Source organism: Oratosquilla oratoria, chromosome 8, assembly GCF_046742065.1.
Source record: "Oratosquilla oratoria isolate Oo_2021 chromosome 8, ASM4674206v1, whole genome shotgun sequence".
NCBI classification, from domain to species: domain Eukaryota; kingdom Metazoa; phylum Arthropoda; class Malacostraca; order Stomatopoda; family Squillidae; genus Oratosquilla; species Oratosquilla oratoria.
Window position 1 is genome coordinate 71619523 of NC_134784.1, and position 17500 is coordinate 71637022.

At 41.6% G+C, this 17500-nt stretch overlaps 1 pseudogene; it reads right to left on the reverse strand.

The window, feature by feature from the left end:
- Nucleotides 1-13436: 13436 nt before the first annotated feature.
- LOC143027811 (uncharacterized) lies at nucleotides 13437-15954 on the reverse strand (annotated as a pseudogene).
- Nucleotides 15955-17500: the final 1546 nt, after the last annotated feature.

The following is a 17500-nucleotide window of genomic DNA, read 5'->3' on the forward strand; positions in this document are numbered from 1 at the left end:
CTATATAGTTTAGTTCAAACGACGGCCTGCTTGGAAGACATTTTCAGAGATAGGCTGAGAAGATAAAGATTTTAAGATTAATGGGGAATATTTCAGTCACTCACTGTTTGTGAGTGGTATTATTCTTATTAAAAAAAAAAGCAGTAAAGGACTTGCAAGATTGGCTGAGTGATTTGAACAATTTCGAAGTAGGTTTGAAGATGAATAGAAATAAAACCAAAGTAAAACTCAATTCTCGAGTTCAGAAAGGAATGGAGAGATCACTGCTGGAAATGACAAGAAGAGGGCAAGTTCTGTGAGCAAGCAGACTGGAGTAAAGAATATTGTAGATGCAGTAGAAGAGTGAGTATAGAATTGGGGAGAGGAATGTAGCCAGAATGGAGGTTGGAAGATGGAGCGAGTGGGTTACTGATTGGACTCCGCAAGATGGGAGGCGTAGTAAACGAAGACCACCGAGAAGGTAGGGAGGATTACAGAAGTGAAGTGGCAGAGTTTGGCACAGTCGTGGGACACCTTGAAGTGTTTGGAAGAGACCTCTGTTCGGCAGGGGGCTAGAGTAGAGTAAATCTTGCAGGCAGGGGGCTAGGAATAGCTGATTGAATACTGAAAAAATTCTAAATTTAACTCTATAGTTACCCCAAAATGTGTAATGAATTACAATCTATTGATATAGCATTCACCCAAGCCTGGTTTTTTTTTTTTTTTTTTTTTAGTATTATAATAGAAAAGAAGAAATAGACATTTTTCAAAAGTATATATAGTAAAGTCTGGACTCTTGGGGAGGGGAGCACCTCAGTAGCTCACATACTATTGGGGTCTCACTTCCCTCTCCAGCTCCTACTGGGCAGTGTTCTCTCGATGTCCAACGTCTGCGCAGTCAAGGATTATTTTGGGAGATAACCTGGTGTCATTTTTCGCCAGTTTCCAAAAGATGAATTCCGTAATTGGTGAACTTTTGTACATAGTTGAAGACTATCCCAGCTGATGTAATTAGCAATATCCATTTCTGTAATTAACGAATGGATGTATTTTTTTTTTAATTCCTACATTTTTCTAATATTTACCAACTCTTTGCCAACCCTTCATAATATGAAACTCTTTGAAATACCAACATCAAGCTTTAGCCAAACTTTAACAGGCATATTGTCAACCATTAAAATTGCTACGTCATAAAAATAAACAATATATAAACAAATGAATTAATAAACAAATATATGAGGCTAGTAAAATACAGTGATATATGCTGCTATGGTATTTCAAATGTATCAATTTTCTGCGTTAGTGCTGACGCCACATTACGTCATCACTGCCCGCCCCCCTCTTCTTTTATGCCTGGCTACAAATTTATGTATGGTTCCAACTAGAGCTGCCATCCTGTTTCCCAGTTATCATACATACATATACCAAAGGCTTTTTCCCCCTTACACGGGGGGTAGCCAAAAAGAAAAAGGTATAGAAACCACTCCCACCCATTCCATTCCCTACATATTCCACTCCCCTCCACCCTCCTCCCTCCCTCTTATCTTGGCACCTTTAGATGACAGACCATCCCTGCATCCTGTCCACTGCCCTGGGTCAGAAGCAGTGCCGCAAGACACAGCACATCCACAGTAAGGCCCAGTTATCATACTTATATTTAAATTAGTATATGGCTGCAGCTTGGGTTATATTGCTTTCTATGCTAGTCTAAGTATTTCTACATCTATAAATAGACAATTGTATTCCTTCACATCCTTTAGACATGTGTGTGTGGGGTTGTGTGTGGGGTTGTGTGTGGGGGGTGGGTGGGTGTGGACGGGTGTGGGTGTGGTTTTGTGACTCAACATGGTCTTGATACACGTGCTGGAATCGTGATAGAATTTTAGTTTAGTTTGTTAATTTGTTGTATAACTTGATGGAAATCACTATCTTAGCAGCTAAGGAATCTGATTTATGTATTTCGTTTTAGCATTTTATGAAGACCATGGTGGAAAGTTTCTCATCAGAAGAAAAAATCAGATATTGTGTAACTATAATCATTCCAATGAAAAATTACACTCGATTTCTACGGTACAGCTCGGTACAGTTGGTGGTTCTGCAGAGTCCTGCTCCACACAGGCACCAGCGACACGCAAATTCCTCACTTCCTTCAGAAAGAATATTTCTCAATTTTGTTCATAAAGATAGGATTTTTTTTCAACAGTTAAAAAGAACAGTCATTCTACAACTATCAAAATTATTTCAAACTCGATAGGGTAAGAAACTAAGTAATTGTTTGGAGTTGAAATCAAGGAAAAGAACTTATCGGTTTATATACTTTACTCATGACCTTGACCTTTTAGAACACCTGGTCCGCACAACGATACGACCGTTGATAAGTGTACATCCACAGAAGGAATTATCTTTATGTTTTATTTTTCACCATGTATTATTAGAATATGCCATGTATCATAATTGTATATATTTTTGTTTAGAATGGGACCTTTCGCAGTGAGCAAATTGATACCAGACACCGCCAGATTTTGTAATTCTTCCCGGAAAATAAATACTTTTTTGGGGCAAGTTTTATAAGCTTACAGAGGTGTATCGTTGTACATTATTGTTTCTGAAATTTAAGTCAATTAATTTCGTGATTGCAAACGGCATATAGCATTGTTTGAGCCTCTATTTATAACCACAGATGATATTCGTAAAACAGCCTATAATTGTATCAAGCCAAGCAATTTGTCATTTTCTACCGACTTCAATGGACGTATACTGATATATACTTTCATTTGAATGCACCAAGCAATAGGCAAATCCATGTAATGTATCGAAAATATAATTTTGCATCGAAGATTTAATTCTTTCGGTACGATAAACTTTGTCTTAAGTTATATATATTTTTTAATCTGACGTGCAGTTTGCCACAGCACACGTAAAATTAGTCATATTTGTTTGAAAATAGCTCCCAGCATATCTAAGAGGCTATTCTTTACAAAAATGTCGTTAACTTCGTACGTCCGCCACACTGTTGTTATTTTTTTTTATCTCACTGATTATCTTCATATACAGGACGTGACAGTGATATCCATTATTTTTCAACATTCTCAGATAAAATGCACAAACCGAAATCAACATAATCTTATTTTTACTGCTCATAGTTACTTCAGTAAAAATAATTACCTATTTTTAGTTTTACCTTATAATCATTTTTAACAAAGCCTTATCACACACCAGTAAGTAAAATTTACATTATGAGTCATGTTTTTAATTTTAAATACATTTATGCAGCAATTTATGGCTTATCTTTCTTTAAACATCGGTTTCCAAATTAGCTAAGTCACCCCTTTGCCTCGTGAAATCCGAGACAATTGAAAATTCTAGCGCTAATAGGAATCTACGAGCCTGACTGCGAAAGGTCCCATTGAATGTATCACTCAACCATGTAAATACTTCTGTCACATTGTGAATATATACTGTACGACAAAAATTGGTGCAGTGGCAACCGTCACAGCACAAGATAACTGGCTGCGATTTACCAGAAAAAATCCGTAGGACTAAACGGCTGTTACTTGCTCCGCTACTCACATCGCCTCCAAAGTGTGGATGGCAACCTTCCACATAAGTGTAAAACAAAACATGTGTTCTCTTACACAAACAACTCCTGAACAGAACCCTTGTATGCCTAAGTACCGCCCCGGGGTGAAGTTCTCGGTGACCCTCCTCCCCCTCCCCCATCACCACTTCCCATCTCCCCCATTCCTTACTGCTTACAGCTATTGGCTTGCGAAATAATTAAGCAGATTTTAAAAATTATATTCAATGTCCCTATTGCAGAAAGGTCAAGGAAAAATTATTTCATATTCTATTTATTCCAAAGCAAAATTAGTATATTACGGAAAAATATTCAGGGCTTTTTTTACTTATATTTGTTATGATTATTTTGTCAGCCTTGTGGGCGGCATGTTCAGACTAGAATTGCCTCCCCTAAATGTGCCGCCCCTGGGAATATGCTCCCCCTCTGCCCCTCCTCCATGTGAGGGTCCCGCTCCTGAACACGATGGTGCAGTCATATTTCACATAGAAAGCCATGAAAATAAAATTAAGGAGTTTTATAAATACTTTGTTTCATAACCCTCGGGGTGCGAGGGAGGGAGGGATGGTATAGTTGCTGACACCTTTCCTATTCCTCCTCCTTCCAACTTATTCAGCCAAATTAATTATAAGAAAGTATTCGTATTCCATCATTCCTACTCAAGACTATATCATGTAATATGAATTTATCAATAATTTGTGGAGACGGTAGGTAGATTATTTGACTCTACTCAAATTAAAAGGTAAGAAAAATAGGGGTGTAAGTGGGCTACATAGAACAGAAAAGAATGATTGTAGATTATATAATTTAGACTATCAAACATTGAGAAAAAATCCTTATCAAATCTTTGGTGAAAGTAACTACTTATTATCAGCTGGTATAGCATATGAAAATTGGCGGGAATATGCAGGACTACCAACTGTACCGAGCTGCACGGCCGAAATCGAATGTTATTTCTTATTGGATTGGAGTACAGTTCATTTTTTGGTTCGAGAGAATTATCGGAAAGGGAACTATTTTTTTTATTATTTACTGTAGTGTATTATCTGTATAATAAAAATCTGAAATACTCTATCATTTTTTCCTATAATTTCATACAAAATATTATTTTTTGGTACTGTACAGTACGTACATCTGTGTTGATATTTTGTAAACTAGGACGTTTTTGACAAATCTAGGGATTTTTTAGTATGAGCCTAGAGAATTATTTATCTGCCTTTGTAGGAGCCATGATCTCATCCTCTTTTGCTCCCATTTACTTTCAGTTTTTTTCCTCTCAGCGCCCTCTCAAATTGCATCACAATCCGCCGCTTCCATCTCTCCGACTTAGCAGACGAAGTTACATCCACAAATAAGTAGGTCATCCCCCCACTTCCCTCCACACTCACTCAACTCCAAACAATACTAAATAATAGTAATAATAATAATAATAATGATAATAATAATAATAATAATAATAATAATAATTATAGTAATAATAATAATAATAATAATAATAATTATAGTAATAATAATAATAGTAATAATAACAATGATGATAATAATAATAATAATAATAGTAATAATAATATTATTAATAATAATAATAATAATAATAATAATAATAATAATAATAATAATAATAATAATAATAATAAAGGCTCTTTTCCCTCTTACACGTGAGGTAGCCAAAGTCAAAGGCATAGAAACCACTCCCATCCATTCCATCCCCTACATACTCATCCTCTCCAGACCAGGTCAACGTAACATTTTTTCATGATTGAAAACTCATCGCAAAAATAGATGTTATAACGGAGCGACGTATCACTTACCTTGTCCGCGTTAGTTCCTGGTTCTTCTTCTTCGTTTGATACGACACTCGTCTCTTTCACTCATATTGTCACCTAATTCCTGCGCTACCTAATTACTATCTACATTTTTTCTTCTATGCCGCGCCTCTATCACTCGCACCTTTCCTCATACACATTCACATACGCACTGCCTACGCACACCAGCTAATGCCCCCCTTCGCCCTTTTTCTAGACGGTGACCTTTGACCCCGTGCCGGGGTGCCAACTGTACACCCGTACCCGTACCACATTCACCACATTCAACCACCTCCCTTGATCTCGAGATCAACCTATTCTTCGTCGTCTTCGTCTCCTACTGCGTAGTCCTGCAGCCATCTCGGAGGACGTCTCTCACGCTGCGTTCGTCGAGGTGTCGCTCCCCCATCCACTACCGCGTCGTGACTCTCTTCCTCGCTTTTTCCTCCGCCATCCACCACATGACGAAGATCCACTATATGTCGCGGCACTCCCTCGACAGAGATGTTATTCCGCCCATTTACCTCCGTCACGATCTCCCTCGTCCACTGTGACGTCCACTTACCATCCTTCGGCTTTACCCATACCTCCTCCCCAACCTGCACTGAGGCAGCGCCTTCTTTAGCATTGGCCGGTAGCACCGTCGCTACCCTGTAATGCCGTCATTCACATTTAAATAAAGCTTTTGTAGTGCCGAGTCTTCGTCTTGGCCTGACCTAGGGGACATATCATTCCAGAAGACTGCCTCCATATGCGGTATTAGCGCCCTCTCGGCGATGGATTTGATAGTGCGATGGTGTCGTTCTACTATTCCGTTTCCGCTCGGCCGGTACGCATCCCTAAAGAAACGTCTAGTGCTCCACTTGTCCAGTATTTCTTTCAGTGCTCTCGGCCGAAATGCGGTGTCGTTATCCATCAGGACTTCATCCACTAGACCCCGTTCCAGAAATATCTCATTCATCACCCGTACAATTTCCTCTCTCGTCTCCGTCTTCAGCTCCCGCCAGACAGCGAAGCGTCCTGGGCCACAGTCAACCATCGATAAGTACATGCCCCGTCGATAGTGGATTACATCGACCGCCATCCTCCTCCTGTTCTCTTCTATGTTGAGTTCCTCTGTTGCATGCGGTCTAGGAGCGGGATCTATCGATTGACACCGGACGCATGCTCTCACCGCACGCCGGACTTCTTCCCTAGTTATATTCGGGTCAGCTTTCCTTGCTAAGAACGGTGACCTATCAACACCCAGGTGATGTGTTCCATGTAACTCTTTCCGCTATAGGGACCCTGCGGCGTACACTTCATGCCTCTCTCCCTCTTCCGGCACTCTCAGCCAATTTTTCTTTACCTTTGTTAGCGCGTCCGCTTTGTTCACCCTTGACGGAACTTGGGTTACGCTCACCTTCACGCTGAATTCATCTATTAACTCACTCAGGATCCCAAGGCGCCGTTTAAGAATGACCACTTCTGCCCCTTTAGTGTGTATTTTCTTCTCAGCCGTTAGCATTGAGTTCATCCATCTCGTGGGTGAGTCTCTCCTGATTTCAATCTCACGTAGTCCCCACTTCAGCGCCAAATTAACTATTTTTACAATCGCATCCAACTCCGACATATTAATGTGATGATAGTCACCTTTTTTCGCTGCCACGCCCCATCTTCGACTACATCTCCTGTCTCCAAGACTACGCCGGTTGCTATACTGCCATGCTCTGTCGTGGTGCACTCCACTGTCCTCTCACTGGATCCTCGCGTCTCACCCGTCGTACGACGTCACGTATCATCGTGAGCGTGCCCTCATCAACCTTGTCTCCCCAATCCGTCGACCCTGACCGCCTCTTAATGTAACTACACGCTACACGGAGCCAACCTGCGATCGGGTAGTGACCAACCAATTTGCCACACAGCAAGAAGACCTCTCGTCTGTTCATCTCGTCCGTTACATTCAGGATTTCGTTGCCTCTCCTGAACGACAGGTTTCCGCTCCCGTCTCTCTCTAGTCGGAGTCCCAAGACCATTCCTCCTTCCATCGGTTCCGGGTCCTTCGAGACCAATTTGAACCGAGCTAAGTGTTCCACTACGTCCGACGCCGGTGCAGCAGTATCATCCACCAATATGTCATCGAGGTAGGATTCCGTGCCCTTCTTCATCACTTCAGTCTTCTCCAGTATTGCCTTCAGGATCCTCGTCATTATCCTCGAAGCTGAGTACAGCCCAAATCCCAGTCTGGTCAAGGGATACGTTTTACCTTTATATTTTATTAGTTGGTATTTTCATAGCTACTTCACCACGTGAATTTGTAGGTAAGCCGCCCGTAGATCTACAATTGTGGACACCCCCCATTTGGCACCATTTGCGTAGGGTCTCGTTATAAACGTCCACAAAATAATTGCCAGTATGACATCTCACTTACTGGTTCAGCTCTTTGAAATCCAACACCGGTCGCACTTTGTTCTTGGTTGGGTGCACCACTGCCATCAGCGGCAAGACTCCATCCTCCACTGGGACTGAAAATTCCCTCGTCAATTCACCGCTCTACGACGTCAAAGTCATATCTCAACCTCACTCCGAGAGTCTGTTCGTAGCAGTCGACTTTGTTCTTCAATAGAGGTGAGCCTTTATTCAGGTATCACCCTACCTCCCACCTCTGGCCATCAAATTTCGCCAGGAAGTCTTCATCCTCAATTGTACAAGGCGCCGCCTTCTCCTTAGGGTCGAGTTTCGTGGTGACACTGCCCATCATGGCCCTCATTGTTATTTTCACGTCTACTTTCGGCCTTTGACAGTTCCCTTTCCGTTCCGTCCTCGAATCGCTTGTCGCTCCAATCTTCACTTGTCCGGCGGCGACAAACGCGACTTCTCCGAGCTGTCTCTCAACCTCCAGCCTGAAGGCTGACAGCGAGAGATATTTCACCCCCACGTAAGCTGTACCACGTGGACCTGACCCAGGTAAAATGTTTGACCATAGCGAGAGAAGGAGAGGGCATCCCTTCCCAGGGCCGCCAACTGAACCGGACAATTCGTCGTCACTCCTGCGCCACGCATGCGCAGTTCAACCCTACTCTTCGGTCCCCCCCCCCCACACACACACATCCACAGAAGGAGGTCACGAAGGAACTTGAGGGACATAACCAACGCCGACTCAGCAAAGGTCAGACGTCGCTCTCCGTTCCAGCTCTCACAACAGCGCCCATCAATCTTCGCCGGCTGGTCGCGGCGAAGGAGACTTTTCTCCTTTGCTGCGGCCGGTCTGGCACAAGGCTGATCTCTCCGTTGACGTCGGCAAGCGGGTTTACACCAAAGACAAATACACACATTTCCCAAGTCACGTAATTCTCTGCTTTCAGAGTTGTGCTTGGAAGAAAAGAGAGATACACGCACACTTTCTCGCTGGCTTAGCAGAGGTCGCCCTTAATTCAACTCTGAATTAGAGCCCTTAACTCTTCGCCGGCCAGTAGCGGGGGAGGATATACTGGGGTCTCTCCTGTCGACCGGCCCGTACCCACGCCTGTCCTCTTAGCTGACGCTGGCGAGCGGGTTTACACTTCTGACATTTACACATAATTCCTAAGTCACGTAATTCTCTACTCTCAAAGTTGTGCTTGGAAGGAGAAAGATAAAACAACTCGGCCGCCTGGCCCCCTCGCACTGCCATCGGATCCACTCTCAAGACTACGCTTCGGATATCGCTCGCTCATCGCTCAAGCCTAACCTGGGGCCAATCAGGACCGCTCAAGCCTAACCTGGGGCTAATCAGGACCGCGCTACCTAGCTGGGGTTAATCAGCAACTCCACCCGCGTAAGATACATACACGCACCTCTCACGAACATAGCCACGCCCCACGCACAAACATCTACACGTACTTTTTCTTCGACTAAATTTCGCTTCCTTTCTAACTTTTTCTTATACTACATCTCATTTCAGTTTACCTCCCACTAAAGATTTTTCCATTTTTCAACCTTTCTCTACTACGCCTCCTATCATTTTCTCAACTTTTGCTGATTTTAATCCTAGGCTTCGGCGCCGCCGTCCAAGTTCCCTGCCCATTTCTCCCGAGCCACGACCATCAACCGCCCCTAATCGCTCACGAAAAAGCGCACTTTGGCAATAGCCCTCTTTTATACACTACTATCTTTTTATTTTCTTACAGACATTCTTCCCCTCCCACAAAAACCGATCCCGCGCGAGCGGGTGGTCTTCCCTAGTAAGTCGACAGGTCGACACACTACGACGCGCCGCCAACCGTGACGGACCAGGAGGGACTCAGCACCCGACTGGAGCAGGAGGACTCAGCGCTCGACCCGAGCAGGAGAACATCGCATCGAGCTGTTGAACGGACACTTCAGCCTCCCTCCAGAACAGAAAAGTGTTGTAGATTGACCCTCTGATAGATACTGTTCAGCTAGTATAGTTGTACTGTTGTTAATCCAAATAAAGCCATCATAGTGGTGTTGGTGTGTTTCTCTCTTATATTTCCCCAATTATATACGCGAACCCTAGCAACACTGTGTAATTGCATCTATTCCCAGCACCACCACAATTCCCGCTATGACCCTTCTAATAACAAGCGCTCTTAGTAGTATTGGAATACCCTCCATCGTCATTTTGACTTCCTGGTCGCCCTCACACCTCGTCTCCCTTTCGTCAACTGCCATCAGGGCCATATCTCCCTATCTGAATCCTTTAATCAGGTCGGCCGTCACGATCGTGGTTAAACACCCGGAATCTATTAGTGCTCTTGCACGTCTTCTTCTCAACCAGACATCTACAATCGGCACACAGTTGGATAGCGTCCTTACATTAATTGCGCGGCAGCTTGCACAGCAGCGTATCCGAGGTGGGCCCCTCCATCTGCTGTGGTCACCCTTGGACTCCCGCGATTTCCCTTTTCCATCGGCCCGTGTAGTCCGGATAGGCGGTCCGTCTCCCTTGTTACCATGGAAGTAATTCGACTGGTACCTCGATCTCGCACTACCCCTCGCAGTTTCTTGGTCGCCAGGGTAACTAAAGGCTTACCCCTCTATGCCTTTGTGAAAAGTCTAGCACGGACTATCAACACATCCATGCTCGCAGACACAGCATTATCTACTTCTTGTAGCCCAGCTGATACGTGGTCAGGGAATCCATTCACAAACACCATCCTGACTAATTGCTCTAAACCTTCGTCTTTAAATGTCGATAGGGCCGTTAATCTTCTTGTTGGTATAAACGTCGACCCGTTCGCCATCCCAGCGCATTCTTGGTAGCCGATCCACTTCGGTACGATGACGCCCACGTAGATGTCATGAGGCGCAAGTAGGTACATGAGGATGCCGGCGTCGGCATCTTGATTATATATATATATATATATATATATATATATATATACATATATATATATATATATATATACATATATGTAATATATATATATATTGAGACATTGTGACAAATTGAAAAAGGTGGAAAAAGAGAGTCACGGGATTCGTTCCGAGTTTATTCCTGACCGGTTTCGCTTGTAGCTTCGAACTCTCCCTCAGCAAACGCCTCCTTCAACCTCCGTTTCAACTTCTCTGTATCTGCTTGATCACTATCGCTCAATTCTAGATAGATGGCCACTGCGTTGCCCTCTAGGTTAAGGGCAATGTAGCTCGCGACGTCTGTGATACCGGTTAATTTTGCCACTAATTCTGTCTTTGTGAGCCACGCGGCGACGTCTCCATTCCCATCAAACGATTTTAGTGCTATGTTGCTTATTTTGAACGGTTCCTTCATGCCAGTCGTCTCGGCCATGCCTAGATAGCTGGTTATAATGGAGCGATGTGTCATTACCGTGCCCGCGTTAGTTCCTGGTTCTTCTTCTTATTCGTTTGATACGACACTCGTATCGCCACCTAATTCATACGCTACTTAATTACTATCTACATTTTTTCTTCTATGTCTCGCCTCTATCACTCGCACCTTACCTCATACACATTCGCATACACCAGTCATTCTCAACGGGGGCGATATCGGCCCCTATGGGGCGATTTTTGAGCTCAGGGGGGCGAAAAACATCACATGTATTGCTTCTAACTGACAAATTTTAAACCTAATATAAAAGATCTAGCAGCGAAGCACCAGCTGGGCCCAAGGATCTCATTAAAACACAACGTGAGTAAAACATTTTAAATTAGTTGTTTATCATTGTTGCAATAATTTTTATTACTATTTTCCAATTAAGGGGGCGATCCTTTTTTCAATTGAAAAAGGGGGCGATATGGCTAAAATGGTTGAGAAACCCTGGCATACACACTGGCCCCCTAAACCAGCCAACGCCCATTCGTCCTCCTTCTAGACCAGTGTTTTCTCAAACGATGCGCCCCAAGATAACGGAATATTTAATTAAGAAGATATACTTATATTTTAGATTTTTATGATTTTCATATATTTTAAAGACACCAAAAATAAATTATTATTTTCCATCAATAAACACCGAGCAACACGATTGGATCCGCAACACTTTCATTGACATTTCAACTGATGACTTTTTTTTTTTTTTTTTTTTTTTTTTTTAACAGAAGAGGAAGAGCTGGTTACCATATCTATTGATCGAAGCTTGAAGATCAAGCATAAGGATATGTCCATCGATCAATTTTGGATTTAAATAAAAAAACGGATTCCTTCAATAGCTAGGAAAGCTTTGACTGTTTTATTGCAGTTTTCCACATCATATCTCTGTGAACAACGATTTTCTGTACTAACATTAAATGTAAAAATAGATCAAATATTAAATGCATTGATGAAGAGATGAGAGTAAATTTATCACAAATAAGGTCAAACATTCACAAAATTGCCAAATCTCATCAATCACATGTTTTACATTAGGATACTTTAAATGTAAAATGTAATGTCTAAAAAATAAATTATTATTTCAGGATACTTCTTTATAAATTTCCTATTTTCAAAATTCAAGGCTAAATTTTACATATTAGAATCAATGATGCGCCCCAATGTTTTGGTTAATTCATAGGTGCGCCCTGGTGTAAAAAAGTTTGAGTAATACTGTTCTAGACTGTGACCTTTGACCCTGTGCTGGGGTGCCAACTGTACACCAATACCTGTACCACATTCAAACTACAATAGATAAATAGATAAACAAATAAAAATAGAAAAATAAATACTCTTCACTATCTCTCCTATCCTTTACCATCTCGATGACGCTTCGATGCGATTTTGTCCTCATGGACATATGGGCTGGTAATCGCTAATGAAATGCTAACTTATTGGGAAATGACAAAATAAAAAATAATATATAATTTCCCAACTCAGTCATTCAACTTAGCAAACTACCAAACATTTTCAGCTTTGCTTCACGCTCTCCCTATTCAACTACTAATTTTGTAAAAAAAAAAAAAAAAATTGTATATATGTATAAAAAAAGTATTGAAAATTGTCGCTCTCCTGGTTAAATTTGGACTTACCCACCGCAATGCACATGAAACAATGGATGTCAAAATTGAATGAAATGTAAAGTAAATGAATAAAACATCGCACTAGGAAATAGTAATTGAACACCTTGACAAGAATTCAGCGACCTAACATGTTGACAGTTGTGGTTCATTGACCCCCCGTTTCGTTCTAAACCAGACTTCAACTATATATCCCATAGTTTGGACATGTTTATTTTCCTACAACGGTTGGTAAATTCTAGGGAATTCATGACGTAGAATTACGTAATTCATTAGTGATTAGATAGTTTCAGAACGAGATAAATTACATATTTTTTATCTTTATTCCTTTTAGTGTGAGAATGAGTTAGGTTAATATTTTGAAAAATGTGATAACAAAATAACCATCATAATAAGGCACTGCTCCGATGATTGCGTCAACTTAGTGTAAAGTGTTGTGATTCCTGGTCAAGACTCGTTTCTGGAATTTACCGATCCGTAGTCGTGTAAACATTGCTTCTCGTGCGCTGTGCAACGAGCCCTTAGTCTCGACTCAAGATGGCTGAGCCACAACAAATGGAAACGGACACAATTAACACTGTAAACCCGGATGATGATGTGATTTTTGTGGAAGAAGATTTCCCAACAAATGTTGAGTGAGTACTTGACCTATTTTTGTAGAATGAAAGCTGTGTGAACTCAAGTAATACGAGAAAAGGCGTGGTTTCGGACAATGGGTTTCGATCGATACATCCTTGTGTTTTTTTTTTTTTTTTACTAGAACACATTTCTTGTTTTGGAATAAGTTTGATTGGAATAGGATTTTGGAAACAGGTGTTTACAGTTCTGGTTGTTTGACAAGGATGTATTGATATCATCTGTTCCACAAACTTGACATTTAGACATAGAATAGCCAATATATATACATAGTCAATGACCTTGATCTTCACAAATTATAAAACCATGAAATTGGTCCGTAGATTCTGTATTAGTGTCAAAATGAATTGATTTGAGATTTGCAGGGTAGATATGAAATGTATACACTAAATACTTGGTTCTTGAGGGTCATTAAGTTGGCACCACTATTAATCATTAGGAATGACTTAGGCAAGTTAGGATGTGTACTTCTTTGGTGGTCCTGCAAAATTAACATCTTGGAGAATTCCTACTTCCCATTTATCTCCAAAACTCATCAATGCCCACACATTGTGGGGGCGCAGCCAGTTAACGGAAATTGAGTCATTGAACTCCTTCGGGTTCAGATGATGTTTAACCATTGTTACACTTGTCTTTACAAGAATTTGTGGTTGTATTCCAGTGTCATGCAATCACATTTTTCACATTCTTGTTTGCATTGGAAAGATTTATTTTTCTATGGAATGATTAGGCTTGGTTGTAATAGGTTAGGAGCTATTGGACAACATACGTTTGGTGTTAATTATCCGTGTTTACATGATTCTGGAATTTTACAGAGTTTTTGTCTGTATATAATTTGTGAAGTATCCTTACATGCTACAAAAAAATATTTCAAGTCTCTTTGAAGACCTCAGTCAAAGCAGATTAATATTGTATGCTCTGTATGTGGAGTGAATTGACGACTGTATACATGTACATGATCACAAGTTGGACGAAAAATTGGTGTGTGCAAAAACAAATCATGAATTTAAAAACAGATTAGATAAAATGAGATATGAAGACAGGACACCATGAGCATAGCTGCCCTTCCCATAAAATACAACTAGGTAAATACTCCACTCACAGTTACCAAAACATGTTGATTGGATGATAGAAAATTATATGGTTTTGTCATGTGGTGATACATGTTTTGGATGAATCAATTGTATTTGGTTATTTGTCATTCCATTTCGTATAGTCTATTTTGTACATACATACATATACCAAGTCTTTTTCCCCCTTACAAGGGGGGTAGTCAAAAAGAAAAAGGCACAAAATAATTCCCACCCATTCCATCCCTGAATACACTCCACACCCCTCCACCCTCCCTCTTATCTTAGCACCTCCACCTTATCTTAGCACTTAAATTCACATATCCTGTAGTGTTCCAGAATACCTTTTTGATTTTGCTTAGGACCTTCTCATCCTTCATCCTGGTGCTTTTGAAGACCTTGTTCATTTAAGTTTATTCACTCTCCAGACTGTTTGGGTAAGGCTGGAGGTATTTACGAGAGACGTTCAATAAGTAATGCCCCTCACCCATTTCCCATAGCAATAGAGCAACGAAACATGGCACATTCATTAGTTTTCATGAAACTGGCAGTTGCCGGCAAGATTGATGAGTTAAACACCATATGAGGACAGCCTTTATTTGTACGACATTTCGCTTATTACAGCTGTAATAAGCGAAACGTCGTACAAATAAAGGCTCCGTCCTCATATGGTGTTTAACTTGTCAACACATTCATTAGTCTTTCTCTACATAGGAAACACCCAGAGTTGCACATTTTTCCCATCGTTTGATGCAGCTCTGGAGACCGTTTTTGTAGAACACCCCAGTTTGGTCCCCCAACCACGACATGACTTCAGAGATCAAGGCTGCATCATCTAGGAAACGCTTTCCTTTCAAAAACAACTTCATGGCTGGGAAAAGGTGAAAGTCAGAGGGTGCAAGGTCAGGAGAGTAGGGGGGATGGGGGAGAATTTCATAGCCACACGCCCGTGCTTCTGATCTGGCGACATGCGAGTTGTGGACCGCAGCGTTGCCCTGCAGGAGGAGGACACCTTTGCTGATCTTACCCACCTTTTGATTTTGATAGTTTCTCTTAATTTCCTCAAAAGTGAAGCATAATAGGCTCCTGTAGTTGTGGTACCCTTTGCAAATCTGTCATCACTACTCCATCCTGGTCCCAGAAGACTGTGAGCATGACCTTGCCAGCGGAGGGCTGCACCCTTGCCTTCTTTGGAGGTGGTGAATCTAAGTGCTTCCACTGCATTGACTGGGCTTTGGTCTCTGGTTCATAGTGATGGACCCAGGTTTCATCCTGTGTAATCAGTCTTTTGAGAAACTTTGACTCATCTTCTTGGCACCTCTCCAAATTCATCCTTGAGCACACGATGCGTACTTGCTTCTGGAAAGGTGTGAGCAACCTGGGGATCCATCTGGCAGACACCTTATGCTTATACAAATGATCATAAATGACTGTTTTACACAACCTGTACTAATCTTGACTTCTTGGGCTATTTGGCGAATAGTAATGCGTCGATCTTCCAAAATGGCAGCCTCAACTTGACGGACAGATGCCTCATCAATGGCAGAAGGGGGGCGACCAGGTCTGGGAGCTGTTTCCACAGAGTTCCGGCCATGTTTGAATTTATGATGCCAGCGTTTTACAAGGTCATAGGATGGGGCATCATCACCATTAGTTTCTTTCATTTCATCAAAAGTCGCCCGTGGTGTGCGTCCTTTCAAATATAAAAACCGGATCACAGCTCGGCATTCAACAGTCTCCATTTCACACCTGACTCAGTTCAAACACCTGTAAGTAAAAAACCACAATTAGTTCTAAAATCTTATTTTCCACATAAGCCATAGAGATATAAATCACTGCACATGCAAAATTTCGGCTAGATTGGACAACTGGAAGGGGGTAAGGGACATTACTTATTGAACGCCCCTCGTATATGGATATTTGCTAGTCTCTCGGCTCAATTCTTACACACACCATTGGCTACCTCTTATCAGTCTGAGTATTTTGAACCCCATATACAAGTACTGCAGATCGATAGTAATGTTGGTAGTGATTTTTAAAACATTAAGATGGGAACCGTCTTTATACTTACCAAGAGTTAGGTTAGAGCAGGTCTAGTCAGGTCAGATCGGGTCTTACAACTGCAATTCTTATCTATATCATCAGCTAACTCTTATCTATATCATCAGCTAACTCTTATCATTCTGAGCACTTGGACTCCAAAAATAAGAACTACGAATTGATAGTAATGTCAGTAGCAATCTTTTAAAAACTGAGACTGGTGAACGTCTTGGTATATCATAAAGATGTTTGAGTCTCATGGCTACAATTCTTACCCAAATAATTACCTAGATCATATTATTTCAAGCATTTGGAACCTCCTATATAAGTAGCACAAATTGGTAGTCCAGGAGGTGCTAAGATAAGAGGGGGGGTGGAGGGGAGGGGAGTGTATTTAGGGATGGAATGGTTGGGAATGATTTTATGCCTTTTTCTTTTTGGCTACCTCCCTTGTAAGGGGTAAAAAGCCTTGGTATATGTATGTACGAGTCACATGGCTACAATTCTTACCCAAATAATTACCTAGGTCATATAATTTCAAGCATTTTTAACCTCTTGTATAAGTACCACAAATTGGTAGGTCTGTAGGGATATAAAAAAAAATGACTGGCAAACATCTTTATATTTACCCATAGGAGAAGCATGTTTACAAAATTTCCTCGTCCAAAATCCCCCTGCTGTGGGGGACTTGCTGAGGCAACAAGCACATAACTCAAGGAGGGGGGGGGTGAAAGTCCTGGCAAAGCCCCCCCCCCCCCCTGCTAGTCAATGTGCCCAAGGCTGTAACCATGGGGGGCTATGGGGGGGTGGGAGCTTAGCTCCCCCCAAAAAATCCAATTAGCCCCCCAATTTGATATTTACTCATATGTTATAAATACACTACACTGGAAAACTTTAAAAAATAAGCCAAGTTTATAGTGAAGGTGATACATGATGTATATACATAGAATATAAAATTGTAGGTA